General features: G+C 46.5%; 1 protein-coding gene across 2 annotated transcripts in view; it reads right to left on the bottom strand.

The window, feature by feature from the left end:
- Positions 1 to 18942, bottom strand: part of LOC139059863 (uncharacterized) — a 111462-nt gene that overhangs the window by 47936 nt on the left and 44584 nt on the right. The window lies entirely within an intron of this gene.

Here is an 18942-nt window from a genome sequence, read left to right as displayed (position 1 = left end):
AAGACGAGCTGAAACCATATCGCCCGATGCGGTCATTCTCTAGTAAGCATATAAAAAAACCTTTAAAAACAACTTATTAATCCAATTTGAATACTAAGGAGTAGTGTTCATGTTATTCAAAAAGAAAATAGAAGGTTGGGGTTAGTAAAATGCACAGCAAATAAGATATCTTCGGAAAAAATTGCGAATTGAGTCAGACATTCTCAAATGCGAATAAAAAAGGAGATGCATACAAAAGCAAATATTTTCGAATATGAGCTATTTCTATCAGCTGATAGCAAGCTTAGTGGTATGAGGCCCGAACTTTGTCACGACTGAGATTCTCTCTCAACAGCTCGTAAGTCAACCTCAAATGTCCTGACGTACTCTAAGCCCATGCACGACGCTTCACTGTTATGTTTCTCTGCCTTAAAGAGTTCATTTTTGTTTGTATTAGGGACACTTGCATCTCGGCATCAGCCAACACTTTTTTCAGCTCAAGCTCCTTCAAAATGGCGGCAGCACGCTTCCTTTCCCGTTCATTCCTCAATGCGCAGGTCCTTTCTGTTCTTGTACTCCTTCCGCCACTCGTTCGCCCCACGGACAATTTGAAGCATCTTCTTGGTCAGTTGCACCGTCCACGTCCGAGTTTTTGAACTCCTTAAGGGCCGCGAAAATGTTCGAAAAATTGGCCAGTTGGAAAAAAATAAATGCATGTCATTTACTGCCCTTAATGGCTCAAACTACCACAGGCAAATTCGAAAATGCTCTGAAGGCCTTTCGGGACACGTATTAGGCATATCAGTGCTCGCACTGTGACAGGAAATACCGATTGCACGCGTGTGTAATTAAGGAATACATACTGTGTCCCGTAACAATTGCCCCTTCCCACGCTTGTTACGCTTCACTGCAATACTTTTGCACATGCTTCACCAAGTAAGATTTCTATACGGAGGCGAAGCTGACTTTCGGGAACTGGCATTATGCAACACACAGTGCTTTCTAAGCAAATCGCGAGGACGGCAAATGCGGAGTCCGTGCCATTGCTGACAGCAGCAAATTCTTTCAATAAAAAACACGGCACCCAACGGCAAGAAGCTTCATAGCGAACGTCGAAGCAACTGGGCCTAGCATTGCCGCAGCGTTGGCTACGGCTGCCAGCGGATCTGCGTGCTAGAGCGCCGATTTCAGGTGGCGAGGTAATCAAAATGGCAGCAGTGGCGGCTTTTATTAATACCGTTTGAGACCTGCGGTCTCGACAAAACGTCCGGAAAATTGGATGGCGAAGAGTTCTTGCTTTCGAAATTATAGATGTTCTGATACATTGACTCTAGGGAGACGTGGTGATGCCACGAAGCCGTCCAAATTAGTATCGGGAATCCGGAAAGTCGGTCATTGACTGTACACTGACAACTCCTCCAGCCGCCGACAGGACGTCGAAGACGATTCATTACGATTTCTGTCTGTTGCTCGATCCAGAATTACGGCGACTTTCGACCCTTTCAATAAAATTACAGCTAATTTTCCCTGATAGACACACAAATTCCCCGAGTTTTCCCTGAGTTTTTCCAGACTACTCAAAATCCCTGAGATTTCCCAGTTTTCCCGGTTGGTAGATGCCCTGATTATGATATCAGCATAACAAATCACACCTGCATGAAAATTTCACCACTTTATTCTCATAAATAAATAAAAAGTTTTCATTGCCACATCACCACTTAACAAGACTGTCCCCGTCTCACTAGTGCGGAGCGAAAGCGGGCAGCTTCGGTCACCTTCCTTCGTGCAGCAAAGTGGCAACACTGAGCAAAATCATGCACCAATTATTCACCTGGGGCATATTTGCACAAATCTTAAAAACTATGCCTTGCATTCATCTTCTGATTAGGTTTTCTAAGCTTCCACAAGTCCAATTTTAATCATTATTCTTTCATTTATAAGCTTAGTGTTTCATAAGTGCCATAAGACTGCTAAATAATCCAAGATAATTCAATTAAATTATGGGGTTTTTTGTGCCAAAACCACTTTCTGATTATGAGGCACGCCGTAGTGGAGGACTCCGGAAATTTCGGCTACCTGGGGTTCTTTAACGGCTTTAAATTACAGGAACTGACAACTTTGGCTGAAGTAATTATGCTTGTACTGTAATCATGAAGTTCAAATGCTTACAACTTTTGTTCTGGACAAGCTAGAATAACAAAACTCAACTTACGGCACTCCTTGATTAGTGTAGATTATAATGGTAAAGAGCAAAACAAAAATTATGCAGTATATTTTTTTTGGAAACATGACAAATTGCATTTACTAATATGTTTCTGTTAAGAAAGAATGGTATGGCATACAATAAAATATGCTTTATATTTAAGATTAGCAAAAATTCATGTTTTGAGAAAACGAAAAAAAAAAAACAAAAACGGACAAGCTCATTTTTATTCAAATATGACAAAAAGTATTGATATATTGATATATCCACATATCTAAATGGTCAGTAGCCACCAAGGTGGTACCGTATTAACTGGCATGATGATCGTCAAAATTCGATTTCTTTTCCTTTCCCGTGTAATGATCGCATTCTGAACATGCCACAGCGACATGTCGTGTGCCAAGCCTAGATAAATGGTGCTGGGCTGCTGAGCACGAGTTAGCGGGATCGAATCCCAGGCATGGCGGCCGCATTTCGATGGAGGCGAAATGCAAAAGCACCTGTGTATTTAGATTTAGGTGCACGTTAAAGAACCCCAAATGGTCAAAATTTCCGGAGTCCTCCACTACGGCGTGCTTCATAATGAGAAAGTGGTTTTGGCACGTAAAACCCCATAATTTGATTTTTTAAGTCTAGCTAATGATGATCACGCTTACCATCTGTCGAATGCTACGCGAAGACTCTTCAAGACATACCAAGCGGTCTGCACGCACAGAACATTCTCAAGCAGATGCCCCATTTCATTCCTTTCATCACATTCCACACTTCCATGAAAAAAAGCTACAACCAAACTTGCCTTGGCTTTATTATTTGTAGGCCTCATAACAGTTGTGGTCAACAACAACAACAACAAAAAAGGCGCTTTTCAATTCTTCTTGTCTGCACTCATGGGCACACAACAAATCACGAGCAGCAACGATAGTAGCCACGTTTACACTGATACGTTAGAAGTGTGCCCTACTCATACATCGACGCTTGTAACACTACTAAGATATTCGCCCACGCGTAGCAGAAACATGTCGTATTAGGATAGTATGAAGACAAATGCTGCAGTTTCCGCAGCATACCGGCCATGTGTTTCTATGTCATTGGCAGCTAAGCACGCCCATCCCTGTTTCTGTCCCCTCAAAGTGGCCATCACTACGTTATTGCAGCAAACTTGCCGATAGTAATATTATTCTTGACTGATACGGACGAAAAAAATCGCATTGGGCGCGTTCGGCTTGCTCCGCCAGCCGTCATTTTTGTTTTGGTGTCCCGCACACTGTTACCGTGGCAGCCACCTGTTTGTTGACCTGTCATCTTGCAGCAAATGCGGGATGAAAAAGGAAATGTTTTCTCTTTTCGTGGGAAATATAACCCGCGTAATGATTGCACCCCTGAATTTGCGCCATTTATTTTACAACAAAGTGTGATCATTATGCGAGTAAATACGGCAATCTGTTTGCCTACAGCTACCCAACTGGCATTTTTTGAAGACTTGTCGCAGATTGTCTGCAGATGCACGCTTGCAGGCTGATGCTGCTGCTCGCCGGTTATTTTTCTCGGCCATTCCCATGCTGTTCGGTAACCCCGGGTTCAAATGAAGCTCCTGGAGTATGGCAGATGAAGCTCTCTTGTTCCCCAAATTAAATTTCATTGCTGCCTCAGCCACAGCAGCTTCAGCAGCAAAAAGCAAGGCATGCTGTTCCTTAGGTGCCAATGCCCAAACTATGGAATGCAAGCATTCATTATTGTTTTGGGTCATGCTGTGCTGGCACCTTTGAAGCAATTTTTCTTCTCAGAGGCACTCATACACTGGTAGAAGCGCTTGACAAACATGGACAGGCAAATTATAGCGATGCTTTGGGATGGGCTGATTTTTTGCTTGCGAAGCATTCTGACGGCACCAAGAGTCTGAACCAGATGGGCAAAGACTGCGGTTTGAAACCTTCTCATTTGACGTCATGTGGTGGCACGTTGCCATCACAGCCTTTTGCATAGCCTTCACATCCCCTTTGTTGGATTTCAATGCCCATCCATAGTAGGCACCAAGTTTGCTGATTAGGTCACCCATCAATTTTCCCTTGCCACCAAGTGTTTCAGAAGCAGAGCACTTGCGTTTGGCAACGAGAGTGCGCAAAGCAGACCCCATCCTTTTTTGGACGTGATTCATGCAACCTTCCTTCTCGAGTGGTACAAAGCCATACACGTTGGCTTGTCTGAGAGCAAGAAGTGCGCAACTATCACCATCTGAGAGGACTGTGGTGTACTTCAGTTTGTGCAGATGAAGTGACCTCTGGAATACCGTATTTACTCGCATAATGATCGCAATTTTTGGCAGAAACATTGATGCCAATTCAGGGGTGCGATCATTATGCGGGTTAAATTTCCCGCGAAAAGAAAAAAAAATTTTTCTCCTGCGTTTGTTGCGGGATGCGGGTGCGGGTCACCAAAACAAAAATGGTGACCGGTGGAGCAAGCCGAACGCGCCGAACGCAACTTTTTTTTTTCTTCTCCTGAGTACATTACGTGCATTGAAACGGTTTCTTCTGTATCAGTGATGAATATCGTTAATATCGGCAAGTTTGCGGCAATAACGCAGCCATGTCCACTTTGAGGGGACAGAAACAGATGGGTGCGCTTAGCTGCCAGTGACATAGAAACGCATGGCCGGTGTGCTGCGGAAGCTGCGGCATCTCTCTTCCCTACTATCCTAATACGGCCCATTTCCGCTAAGGGTGGGCGAATATCTTAGCTGTGTTACAAGCGTTGGCGTATGAATAAGGTACACTTTTAACGTACCAGTGTAAACGTGGCTACTACTATCATTGCCGCGTGCAATTTGTTGCGTGCCCACGAGTGCAGATGAACAGAATCGAAAGGCGCCTTTTTGTTTTTGTTGACTACAACCATTACAAAGGCTACCCATAATAAAGGCAAGTTTGGTTGTACCTCTTTTTGTCATGGAAGTGCGGAAAGTGATGAAAGTAATGAAATGAGGCATCTACTTAAGAATGTTTGGCGAGTGCAGACCGCTTGGCCGCTTCAACTTCCATTTCCCCTGCCTTTTTTTCTGTGTTCTTTTGGCACATATGGCTTGCCTTTCAATCTTGGTAGTTGGGGTCACCAGGTTTCGGGTCGCACACACACGCAGCACAGAAGTTGCTCAGGACAACGTAGTCGAGCACAAGTCTAGAGAACAGTTCGATTAGTGTACAGACTACGATCTGCGAAGAATGGCCGCACGTCATCCACGAGCCATCGTAGGATACCACTATATTCCCGGAGTTCTCAAGTTCCAAGTCATTATACAATGACTTCACTGATAGCGCACATGGACCCCATCAGCTTTTGGGGAGCAGACAACAACGCCAGCACCAGCTTCTGCTTGAGATAGCCTTGCCACGTTTTGTTATTAAGGCCACGGTGCGAGATATTCATTGCAGCAAAAATGTCGTTCATCGCTGTTTGTCGATTTCCAGTGCTAATCATCGCACGAGCGGTGAGAATGTTCACTACAAGAGGTTGACCGTTTTGCTGCTTTTCATGCACGGCGAGCTCCACTCGGAAACAACATCACCACAGTTTTCACAAATGGTGAGAAGCTTGACGGCAAGGCCGTATTCTCGCTCCTTTGAGTCAAAAGTCACGGAGCCACAGAGACCACAGAAACTGCACTTTAGACGCGAGACCAAAGTGCCTATAGCTTTCACACTGGTAATATAAAAGCGTGATTCCATCTCTGCTGGCCCGTCCGCACTATCGTTGACGCTCTTACACAAGTCCAATTTCCGCTTCATTGCCGTCGTTCCCGTTAGTTGTTGGAGGTTTTCCCCTGCTTGCTTCTGCCGTTGGAGCAATTCCGCTGGCTGCTCCATCTTTGTGTCGTGCCGAACCCTGCTCCTGTAATCACTATTGGCTGGCAACATCGTTAGGCCTAGCTTGCCCTCGCCAGGTCCACTGCATCCCTTGTCGCAGCCGTCGCTTGAAACCGCCGGCGGGTGGTCGTCACTGTGTTTCTCGGGAGGGTAGGATCACTTTTCGAAGTTGTAGCACGCTCACTTTCTTTTCTTGTCAAACTTGTTTCGAGTGGCAACTTCTGACATTCCGCCATCACTACACGCTATGCAAGCGGGTTTCAATATGACGTCGCGGTTCGTTTTCCAAGTGCATTTGCGCACCGTAGCAGACGACACCAGCCACCTAAGCCAATCACAGGACTTTATTTAGTAATGTGCACTGAATGGGCGAATGAGGTCGAACGCTGGAACTTCTTTTCGGTGTGGTATTTCTAAATAGCGAATAGGAGGACGAACGAAAATGTGCCGGGACATTGAAGAGAAGTAGTTCTTTCCAACGTGGCCAAGATGGCCGCAACAGCATAAGTTGTTCAGCAGTGGTGTGGAATGAAAAAAGCCCCCTTTTTATGCTTCTTTCTGTCAAAATACAGCTCGCAGCAGTTAAATAAATTTATAATGCAGCTAAAATATTGATCCATGACGCGGAAAATTGGTCAGAACATGCAGCAGTGTTTGTATATTATGAAAATACCACTTTCAAGAAACCAATTTTTTCGTGATTTTTTTGGTCTCCAAGATCCGTGTCCCCCTTTATTACTTTGTTATAGACAGTATTTCAAAATGCTTCGATTGACGGACGTGGAGATCGCAGCAGAAGTAGCGGCCAAACAAAGATGCTGCTGTGGTTGATCTCGCAAGCACTGATGTTGCCCAGCTCCAGACTTCAAATGGTGCTGTAGCTGCTTTGGCGCTTCTACACCTCTACTGCGGCGCAATAGAAGGCACCAGCCTATCACTTGGATCGTTTAGACTATGTTGATGAGACTAGCTGCCAATAAGCAGGCTACACTGCTGCAGTACTTTCAGCCAAATAAATAAATACTTTGTGTAAAGCTTCAAGTGAGTACTTGCCGCGCCACAATTGGGGTGCGATAGGAGATCATTCGGAGAATGCGTTCGGTCGCACTACGCACGACTGGCCTAAGCTGCGCTGACTTCCTCCACCGCGCGAAGTCGGCAGGGCATACACCAATGATGCACGACACAACCGAAGGCACGATCCCGATCACACCCTTGGTTTCATTTATTGATTTGTACGAGTACCTAACAGGGTTTTTACGTGATTTTCTATATTAGGGGGGTGAGCTCCACCACCGGGAAAGCTGGCGCCACTGTCAGCATGACATGGCATGAGGGATCACATGGACACAGGAGCCACGTCAGCTGCTTCGGAAACGCTGAAGAGAACTGAAAACGAAAGTTTAAAGCGCCACTTGTGCTGCGGTTCTGATTAAGTGGTGAAGTTTTCCCGCCTTGGGTATCTGCATGACAGCATTTGAAAGCACTATAATATGTAGTGGCTAATTTCGGAAGTGTGCAGCACGGTAGGCTACTGCTCAGTGCCGCAGTGCCGGACGTATGCAACGGAGCCTGGTGTCAGCTTTCACACGTAGCTGCAGGGCAAGAAGCGGCTTGAAACTTAGCTCAGGAAACTTAGAACCGCCAAACAGCCATCGGCTACAATTCGGGTATGCAGCAAGCACAGATGCGAGGAAGATTTCTGCTACGGCGTTAAGACTGCGATGCTTGGTGACAGCCAAAAACACGTAGTGAGACGCTCACGTGCTGCCCGGCCAATGTCATGACACTTTATTTGGTCTATGAACTTGTTGATGCCAGATTCTGGCAAATTCACTGGAATGGAAAGCAAGCTGTAAGAAGCACATTAAAAAAAGGCCTGGCACATGGTCACGTTTGTGTTATGAATTAAGGTACTGGATTACGAAAAAAAAGCAGGAGGAAATCGCACGCTGCGAAGGCTAATAAACCTACACTGCAACGCAACTTCAGAAATAATATTGAAACGTCCAAGAATTTAGAAAAAAAAAAAAGATTGAATCGTCGCGACAGCACATCACAGTCGCCGTAAGCGTCAAAGTCTCTATAATGAAATGATTTTTGAACAGCTCTGATAGCGTCCACGCAACAATGGTTGCTTGTGTACTGTCAAATGCTCATATTCAGTGGCCTAAAACTCACGGCATGGTGCAAAAACGTGCTCGCAGCAAAAGCAAAACATTGTGCATGCATGCATACACACAGTTGGTCGCTGTGAACTCGTGCGATCGCTGCATTGAAGCTTCATTTTGTTATGCTCCATTCAGTTATAGACAGCCTGCTATAAGAACATATTTCACATATTTTGCTCTCCCCGTTTGCCTACCTTTCACGCAAGAAGCCAGTTCGGGAGACTCCATCGTGGCGACCGCACGCAGTGGAGTTCACTGTACGTATTCACTGTACGTATTCGGTATTCGGTAAACAATTCTGTGCTTTCAGTTTGCTCAAGATTATTACTTTGACTACAGAACAGGTATTTGGCTTTAACTTAGGAAGAGGACCTTAGTGTTCAAGCAATGAACGACAATCTTGTGGGCATCATTAAGGAGTATGTAATAGAAGTCGGTGGTAACTCTGTTAGACAGGATACCAGTAAGCTGTCACAGGAGACGAAAGACCTGATCTAGAAACGTCAATGTATGAAAGCCTCTAACCCTACAGCTAGAATAGCACTGGCAGACCTTTCGAAGTTAATCAACAAGTGTAAGACAGCTGACATAAGGAAGTATAATATAGATAGAATTGAACATGCTCTCAGGAACGGAGGAAGCATAAAAGCAGTGAAGAAGGAACTAGGAATTGGCAAGAATCAGATGTATGCGTTAAGAGACAAAGCCGGCAATATCATTACTAATATGGATGAGATAGTTCAAGTGGCTGAGGAGTTCTATAGAGATGTATACAGTACCAGTGGCACCCACGACGATAATGGAAGAGAGAATAGTTTAGAGGAATTCGAAATCCCACAGGTAACGCCGGAAGATGTAAAGAAAGCCTTGGGAGATATGCAAAGAGGGAAGGCAGCTGGGGAGGATCAGGTAACAGCAGATTTGCTGAAGGATGTTGGGGAAATTGTTCTAGAAAAACTGGCTACCCTGTATACGCAATGCCTCATGACCTCGAGCATACCGGAATCTTGGAAGAATGCAAACATAATCCTAATCCATAAGAAAGGGGACGCCAAAGACTTGAAAGATTATAGGCCGATCAGCTTACTGTCAGTTGCCTACAAACTATTTACTAAGGTAATCGCAAATAGAATCAGGAGCACCTTAGACTTCTGTCAAGCAAAGGTTGGTGATGATGATGATGATGTGTGGTTTTGTGGCGCAAGGGCCAGGTTTGGCCAAAGAGCGCCATGACAAATGGTAGTGTTAACGATGTATTATGGAAGATGTGAATTGGCTGTAAAGTGGCCTAAAAATAGTCGCTGGAAAGTGCGTAAAATCTACGTGCTATAAAATTATGGCGATGATTAATGACGAATACCATGAACATTAAAATCTATCGTAAAAGAATGATGCATTGTTTAAAATATGCGAGACGTTAAATTGCTTACAGCACTACTGCCTCGCCAGAGCCCTTGAACCACAAGGGCCTAGAGGCATGTGCTATTCAAAATAATTATCACAGCGGCATCCTCTGAAGAGAGGAAGCGCTACGAACGTGTGGGGCTAATAACATGCAACACAACATCTTTCAAAAAACCTAAGACTGCGTTGGTGTCAAAGAGTGGTTCTGGACCAAGTAACATAACAGGATGAAGGGGGATGTGGTGCCTGTATGCTAAGAGAAAATGTTTTTTTCTTTCGTATTCGGCTTCCCGACACTTCAGTAGGACGTGGAGGACGGTCAGCCTCTCCCCGCATCTACCACAGGTTGGAGTCTCGTTTCCCGTGAGTAAAAAGTTATGTGTGCCAAAAGTGTGTCCTATTCTTAGACGGCAGAATAGGACATCTGTCCGGCGGGATTTTGTTACAGGAGGCCAGAAACCTAATTGTGGCTTTATTACATGCAGTTTATTATTTATTTCTTCGTCCCACATGCGTTGCCAATGGTTGCGTAGTTTCCTTCTTAAGAAAGGCTTCAGGTCTGTGACAGGGACCGAAACAGTAGGATTAACTGCATGCAATGAAATTGATGTGGCCATCTGGTCGGCTAGAACGTTTCCCTCGATGCCCCTGTGTCCACTATATGATCATGTCCATCATATGATCATATGATCGTGTCCAGCATATGATCACATGTTGGTTAGATATATATGCTTTGCACAGTGCGGAGTAGAGTTCATTAAATACTGGATTTTTGTGATTACAGAAAGACATCAAGGCCTTCACAACACTGAGGGAGTCCGTATATATAACTGATTTCTGGAGTTGTGATTTATTTATATGCTTTACGGCCGACAGCAGTGCGTAGGCCTCAGCCGTAAAGATACTAGTTTCCGGATGCAGTACGTCGGATTCCGAGAAGGATGGACCGACTGCTGCATAGGATACCCCGTCGCGTGACTTTGATGCGTCTGTGTAGAACTCCGTGCAGGAGTATTTGTGCTGGAGTTCCCGGAAATGCATCTGGATTTCAATCTCTGGAGCATGCTTTGTGACTTCCACGAAAGATATATCGCATTGTATCAGCTGCCACTCCCAAGGAGGTAGCAGCTTGGCTGGATGCATTAGGCCAAGCTCGAGGAGTGGAACGTGCATTTCTTCACTAAGCTCCCTCACACGCAGCGAGAAAGGTTGTCTTATGGAGGGACGATTGCGAAAGAGTGTAGCATATGTCATGTCATTAATGGTATTAAAACAGGGATGTTGAGGATTTAAGTGGACTTTCAAAAAATATGTTTGGCTGATGTATGTTCTCTGCAGATGAAGTGACCACTCATTTGATTCCACATATAAACTTTGTATGGGACTCGTTCTGAAAGCGCCAGTGGCCAGTCGGATTCCTAGATGGTGGACTGGGTCTAGCATCTTTAGTGCGCTCGGGGCGGCAGAGTGATAAATCACGGCGCCATAGTCTAGTCGTGATCGTATGAGGCTTTTATAGAGATTCATTAAGCACTTCCTGTCACTACCCCATGTAGCCTGGGATAGAAGTTTGATTATGTTCATTGTTTTTAGACATTTTTCTTTAAGATGTTTAATGTGGGGGACGAAGGCAAATCTGTAGTCAAGTATGACACCTAGAAATTTGTGTTATTTGTTTACAGGTATCTGTTGTCCACGCAGTTCTATGCAAGGATCTGGGATAAGTCCTCTCTTTCTTGTAAAAAGAACACAAGAGCTTTTGTTAGGATTGATTTTAAATCCATTCCTGTCTGCCCACATTGACTCTTTGTTCAGGCCATGCTGTACCTGTCTCTCGCAGACTGCGAGGTTACAAGATTTGAAAGCTATTTGAATGTCGTCCACGTAGACAGAGTAAAAGATGGCGGGTGGTAATGAAGCACGAAGCGTGTTCATCTTCACAATAAAGAGCGTGCAGCTGAGCACGCCTCCTTGGGGTACACCCGTTTCTTGCACAAAAGGACGTGAGAGTGCATTGCCGACTTTTACCCGGAAAGTACGATTAGACAGATAGCTTTCTATTATGTTAAGCATATTACCGTGGATGCCCAAGTCTGACAGGTCTCTTCAGATTCCGTAACGCCACGTTGTGTCATACGCCTTTTCCATATCGAGAAATATCGATAGGAAGAACTGTTTATGTAAAAATGCATCCCGAATATTCCCTTCAACACGTACGAGATGATTGGATGTGGAGCGCCCTTCTCGGAAGCCGCACTGATAAGGATCAAGCATTTTGCTCTGTTCAAGGAAATGAATGAGTCACCGATTTATCATTTTTTCAAAAACCTTACAAATGCAACTTGTGAGGGCTATCGGGCGATAACTTGCCACTGAGGAAGGGTCTTTGCCTTGTTTCAAAACAGGGACCACAATGGCTTCCTTCCACGCAGTTGGAAGGTACCCTGCATCCTAGATGGTGTTTAAAAGTGTGAGTAGTGTAACTTGCGTATCATTGTGTAAGTTTTTGAGTTTGAGCTCTTGCATGCGCTCAGGGCAGCTCTCACTTCGACAATACTAAATGGACGGTTGTAAGGCTCATTCTCTCGACATTTTCTTGTTAATGGCTTACGTTCTTCTATTTGTTTATATTTCAGGAAGGATTGCGAATAATGATTTGAACTTGATACGCTCTCAAAGTGCTCCCCAAGTGAGTTTGCCTGATCTTGCAGCGTATTGCCCCGTATATTTACCAGAGGAAGTGAATATGTTTGTCACCCTATAATTCTATTTACCTTGTTCCATACTTTGGCCTCATCTGTATAAGAGCTTATACTTGATAAAAACTTCTCCCAACTTTCCCTTCTAGCCTGTCGGCGGGTTCTCCTGCCTTGGGACTTTACTTTCTTAAAGTTGACAAGATTTTCTGCAGTGGGCGAAGCGCGTAGCAACCCCCACGCTTTGTTTTGATTCCTACGTGCGATTCTGCATTCATCGTTCCACCATGGGACATGCCGTTTGCATGCCGAGCCACTTACTTCACGTATGCATTTACATGCGGCATCCATTATGAAGGTTGTGAAGTGCTCTACAGCAGCATCGATTTCTAAAGAAGACATGTCATCCCATGATATACTAGTTAAGTTTCGGAATTCCTCCCAGTCTGCTGTGTCAACCTTCCACCTAGGAGCCTGTGGTGGATATTCATTTTCTTTAAGTGTTCTTAATAGTATGGGGAAGTGGTCGCTTCCGTAGGGATTATTCGTAATTTCCCATTCGAGTTCGGGCAGTATAGACGAGGAAACTATGCTCAGATCAATTGAAGAAAAGGTATTGTTTGCAAGACAGTAATAAGTGGGTTTCTTCTTATTCAGCAAGCACGCACCAGAAGAAAAAAGGAACTGTTCAACAACACGTCCTCGCGCGTCTATACGAGAGTCGCCCCACAGGGAGCTGTGCGCATTGAAATCGCCAAGAAGAACATAAGGTTCTGGCAATTGATCTATAAAGGATTGGAATTCATCTTTCGTTAATTTGTAGTGTGGGGGCACGTAAAGAGAGCTAATGTTGATGAGTTTGTTTAGGAGAACAGCTCAAACCGCCACTGCTTCAAGGGGCGTTTGTAGCTGTAAATGCTGACAGGAAATACCTTTATGAATAAAAATGGCAACACCACCTGATGATACGACAGGATCATCACGATCTTTGCGGAACTTGACATACGGTCGGAGAAAGTTTGTGTGTTGTGGTTTTAAATGTGTTTCCTGTAGACACAGCACTTTTGGATTGTGTTTTTGGATAAGCTCTTGCACGTCATCAAGGTTCCTGAAAAGACCTCTGACGTTCCATTGAATAATTTGTGTATCCATTTTGAAAGTAAATAAGTGCTGTGTGTATCGAAACGGGGGTGATGCCTTAAGTTACAGAGCTCTTTCGAGGCCCTGTAACGGGGGTTCTGCTCTTTCTGGAGCGTTCGAGGGAGCCTCGCCGCTCCTTAGGCGCTTGGTGCGCCTTGAGTGTAGGTGTAGTGTCCATTGCCTCTTGTGAGGCGCCGGACACGTGCTCTTGCGAGCGAGAATTTACCAGCGAGGGCCCTGCCTTGGAGGGCAAGACCCCTGCACCCACCGGCCCGGAGGTTGATGGGGCTCCCTGAGGGATTTGGCTGCGCCGGCTGTTGCCAGTGCTGGAAAGGGGGAGGTTGGGGCAGCCTCGGCTGCGCCCACCTTCGGGGTCGATGGCCCCATTTGCTGAGTAGGCGGAGCAGCGCTAGCTGCACCCGCTGCGGGGGCAGATGGCGTAACTGCCGACTCACTGCCTGTGGGTCGGACAGCCACCGGAGGCCGTTGGGACACTGCCCCCTGACGCGCCACTTCGGCAAAGCTTTTCTTGGGCAGGTACGCTACCCGCCTGCGTGCCTCTTTGAAGGATATATTCTCTTTTATTTTGATCGTTACGATTTCTTTTTCCTTCTTCCATGAGGGGCACGACCGCGAGTACGCGGCGTGATCCCCGTCACAGTTTACACAGTGGAAAGCGTTCTCACAAGCTTCAGAGGTGTGTTCGTGAGCACTACATTTAGCACAAGTCTGGCGGCCTCGGCAGCTGTGGCCGAAGCGCTGGCATTTGAAACAACGGAGTGGGTTTGGCACGTACGACCTAACACGGAGCTTGATGTACCCGGCCTCTATTGACTCGGGCAAGATACTTGATCCAAAAGTAATTATTAGGTGCTTTGTCTGAATCTCTTTACCATCCCGTCTCATCTTAATTCTTCTGACGTTGATCACATTTTGTTCGCTGAAGCCCTCCAGGACCTCAGTCAGGTCAATCAAATCATCATCTGACACAACACTACGGGTGGTGTTCATTGTACGGTGCGGGGTTACTGTTATGGGGGTCTCCCCAAATGACACTAGTTCCGGTAGTTTCTCATATTGTATTAAATCGCGGAGCTCCAAGAGGAGGTCGCCGCTTGTCATCCTCGATACCTTATAACCTGGACCAAAAACATCAGTCAGGGACTTTGAAACAAGGAATGGTGAAATGTTTCGCACTGCTTTGTTTGGCTTTTCAGAATGAACAATGTGGAAGCGGGAAAAATTCTGGGTTTGGCGTCCAAAAAACTTGAAGACATCTTTGGTGCGCCCTCGTTTGTGAGCGCGATCAACAAGGGAAGGGAAAGAAGTTTCCATGAAGAAATATATACATTCGGCAACAGCGCCGACCACCCACCACGGAGCCCAACGAGGGGACGCGGCAGAGCTTGCATACAAGACTGCATGACGCCAGTCGTACGCCGTCACTATAACCAAATATGGTGTACCCAAGGTTGGATAGCCACACAGGGTTAACCCTCGCCACCAGGAGAAAGGAAGTAAACAGAAGAGAAAAGGAGACAGGGAAGGTCAAAAAGTGAGAGATAAAGACGAAGATTGAAGGAGGGAGAGACAGGAAAAGGCGACTGCCGATTTCCTCCAGGTGGGTCAGTCTGGGGGTGCCGTCTATGTGAAGCAGAGGCCAAAGGGGTGTGTTGCCTCCGCCGGGGGGCCTTAAAGGTCCAAACACCCAGCCTCAGCTCAACCCCCAGGATCCCCTTTTCCCCAGACACAGCTAAGCCGCGCACGGCTACACGCGGGAGAGTCCAACCCTCGTGTGCTCGGGTACGTGGTGTCGCAACACCCCAAACGCCTGCTGACGCAGACGCCCCTGCGGGGTGTCAAGCAAAGGACCAGGCAGGATTCCGTAAAGGCTACTCAACAACAGACCATATTCACACTATCAATCAGGTAATAAGGAAATGTGCGGAATATAACCTACCCTTATATATAGCTTTCATTGATTACGAGAAAGCATTTCATTCTGTCGAAACCTCAGCAGTCATGCAGGCATTACGGAATCAGGGTGTAGACGAGCCGTATGTAAAAATACTGAACGATATCTATAGCGGCTCCACAGCAACCGTAGTCCTCCATAAAGAAAGCAACAAAATCCCAATAAAGAAAGGCGTCAGGCAGGGAGATACGATCTCTCCAATGCTATTCACAGCGTGTTTACAGGAGGTATTCGGAGACCTGGAGTGGGAAGAATTGGGGATAAAAGTTAATGGAGAATACCTCCGTAACTTGATATTCGCTGATGATATTGCCATGCTAAGTAACTCAGGGGACCAATTGCAATGCATGCTCAGTGACCTGGAGAGGCAAAGCAGAAGGGTAGGTCTAAAAATTAATCTGCTGAAAACTAAAGTGATGTTTAACAGTCTCGGAAGAGAACACCAGTTCACGATAGGTAGCAAGGCACTGGAAGTGGTAAGGGAATACATCTACTTAGGGCAGGTAGTGACGGCGGATCTGGATCATGAGACGGAAATAATCAGAAGAATAAGAATGGGCAGGGGCGCGTCTGGCAGGCATTCTCAGATCATGAACAGCAGGTTGCCATTATCCCTCAAGAGAAAAGTGTATAATAGCTGTGTCTTACCAGTACTCACCTACGGGGCAGAAACCTGGAGGCTTACGAAAAGGGTTCTATTTAACCCTATGAAGGTTTTAGCCATACATGTACGGCGGTGGTTTTCTGTCCCGCAAGGTCTTTGCCGGATGGGTACGGTTCTGACCCTCCGTTTGAAATTTTGCGCCATAATGACGATGCGTGCTCACCGGGAGGTGCTGCCACCTCTTAGCACTTACAAGATGCGTTTGAAATTAGTGCTACCTTCTTGGGGAGACAAACAGAGCTCATTGCTAGCTTCAGCACGTCACTCAGACTGCGGCAACGCCCCTTTGGCGGTTTCGGTTTCGCCGCGTGATCGCAACGGAGGCGCACGAAACGTGATTTTTCTCTTTGTCGCCTTGCTCTCGCAGGGGCGGTGGAAGTTGATTTCTATCTTGATTGGCACTGCTCTTACAGTAGAATCTCGATGATACGATCACGGCTAATACGAATTTCCGGATGATACGAATTTTTCTGTGGTCCCGGCCGAGCCCCATTACTTTGCAACGTGCTAGAAACGGTTGTTACAAATCAATTTTCGACCCGCGTCGGTTGATACGAAAATTACCGAAGACACTTCGAAAATTCTAAAGTGGTGTGTTTGGCGAAAGCCAGACGCTGCTGCCGTCTGCGCTACAATTCATTCGCTTCGGTGTTCGGAGATATCGCCTGTCGCTGCTGCCGCTTTCGTCCTGCTTCCCTGCCTTTGATACCCGGTGATCTAATCAGTCGCTGTTGACGTTTCCGTTCTGCCTTCCTTGCTTTCGCATCTGGTGACATGTTCAGTCGTCGCATGTGCATTCGCTCCTTGTTCTTTTGCCGTTTGGTGTTGGGGGAATCCGGCGTCCGCTGCCGCTTCCCCGAACCGCTTGGCGCGCAATCACTGGGCCGCTTCGGAACCATGCGTCTCACTCACTCGACCGCAACGAGATGTCTGGCGAAGGAGCGGCGGTGCAGATGCCACCGCCGACGCACGCGGGCGCTCGTTCTTCCGCTACTGTGTGACGTCACAGTTGCTATGCGCAGCTGCGCCCCCGACCGGCGCGCCGGTTGCTAAAAAGGGGAGGAGGTTGCGCCGCTGTGCGGAGGAGAGGCCACAGTTGGCACGATTCCAGCGCACGGACGGACGCGACCGCGAGTATGAGCCATTCATTAAAGGCGTTCGCCTCAATAAACGCCGCCCCACCGACGGCCGCGAAAGAGAACAGCGTGCAGTCACGCAATTTCTCCCTTTCTGTTTTGGTGCGGAGGCGCGGACGCAGCGCCGGAGAGCGCGGAGGCTGCGACTGGGCGCGAAGAGTTTGAAGCGGTGGCGCTTTTGTTGCTTTTGTGCTTTTGCTCCGTTTCCGCGTGTCATCGGACGGAGTAGCTGCTGTGCTTCGGGACGCATTCTTTGTGTTAGACGTGGGCGACGGCGAAGGACCACCCCCGGCGGCTGAAACGCTGCACGCGCTCGAAGTTATGAGACGTGCTATGGCCGCGGATGAAATCAACGACGACACGTGCGCGCGTTTTTATGGATTTGAACAAAGTCTGCTAAGTAACCTGACAAAGAAGAAAGAAGCAGAAGGACATTAGAGACTTTTTTTTCAAGAAATAAATGCTTTTTACGTATGTGTGCCTGAGTGAGTTCACCCTGACTCTTTAATTTAGCTAGTTTTAATTCTTTTGATGATACGAATTTCGGCTAATACGAATACTTTTCGTGACCCCGTGAGATTCATATCATCGAGATTCCACTGTAGCTTGTTTATCACCACCGCTCCCAAGGTATTCTCGCTCTCCGCAGCAACGCGCGAGAGGGTGCCACAGACCTCTGCCCAAGGCAGCCGCACGCAGAGATGTCATGTGTGCACCAACCCAACTTCTCGCTTCAAGAGAACAGATACACATTTTAGGTGTGCAGATTGCAATAAGGCGCTATGCGTAGACCTATGTTTCAAGGAGTACCACGCTCAGAAATACTATTGAACATGTTGCAGTTCTGAGTGATGCCGACACCAAAATACTGTTCCTAATTATTTTTTACTATTTATTCCCGACTTTATACATTTTGTACATTCAAGATCCACAATAAAGTGATTTGACCACCTGGGAAAGCTTTTTCAAAATAATTCGACTCTCAAAGGGCTAAATTGAGGACGACGCAACAAGCTATGGAAAGAAGAATGATGGGTGTAATGTTAAGGGATAAGAAAAGAGCATATTGGGTGAGGGAACAAACGCGAGTTAATGACATCTTAGTTGAAATCAAGAAAAAGAAATGTGCATGGGCAGGACATGTAATGAGGAGGCAAGATAACCGATGGTCATTAAGGGTTACGGACTGGATTCCAAGGGAAGGGAAGGGTGGTAGGGGGCAGCAGAAAGTTAGGTGGGCGGATGAGATTAAGAAGTTTGCAGGGACGACATGGCCACAATTAGTACATGACCGGGGTTGTTTGAGAATTATGGGAGAGGCCTTTGCCCTGCAGTGGACGTAACCAGGCTGATGATGATGATTACTTTGACAGTAAAAAACTACCCTCGTTTTCAGAGTACTTACAGAAATCTCCAGGAGGGCTGCCATGTGGTGTTTTTATTCAGCGCCGTAAGCCAGACCAATGAGGAGTGCACAGCGTTATCCCTCATACTACACAAGGGGGGCGCTTCCGACAGATGGCGACTTCATAAGTCCTCGCCCCCAATAGAACTCTGGCTATATCGAACTATTTTGCGAACGCCGTGCCGTTCCGTGTATTGAGGTTTGATTGTAGTAGCATGCAAAATAATTCATCTTCGAATGAGCCTTAGTATTCGAACACTGAAAGCGGCATGTCTTCGTCGCTATGCCACGCGAGCATGGTACACGAGT

This window comes from Dermacentor albipictus, chromosome 5 (genome assembly GCF_038994185.2).
Source record: "Dermacentor albipictus isolate Rhodes 1998 colony chromosome 5, USDA_Dalb.pri_finalv2, whole genome shotgun sequence".
Taxonomy (NCBI): Eukaryota; Metazoa; Arthropoda; class Arachnida; order Ixodida; family Ixodidae; genus Dermacentor; species Dermacentor albipictus.
Note: the sequence above shows the minus strand (reverse complement) of the source record. Positions and strands in the feature narration are given on the sequence as shown.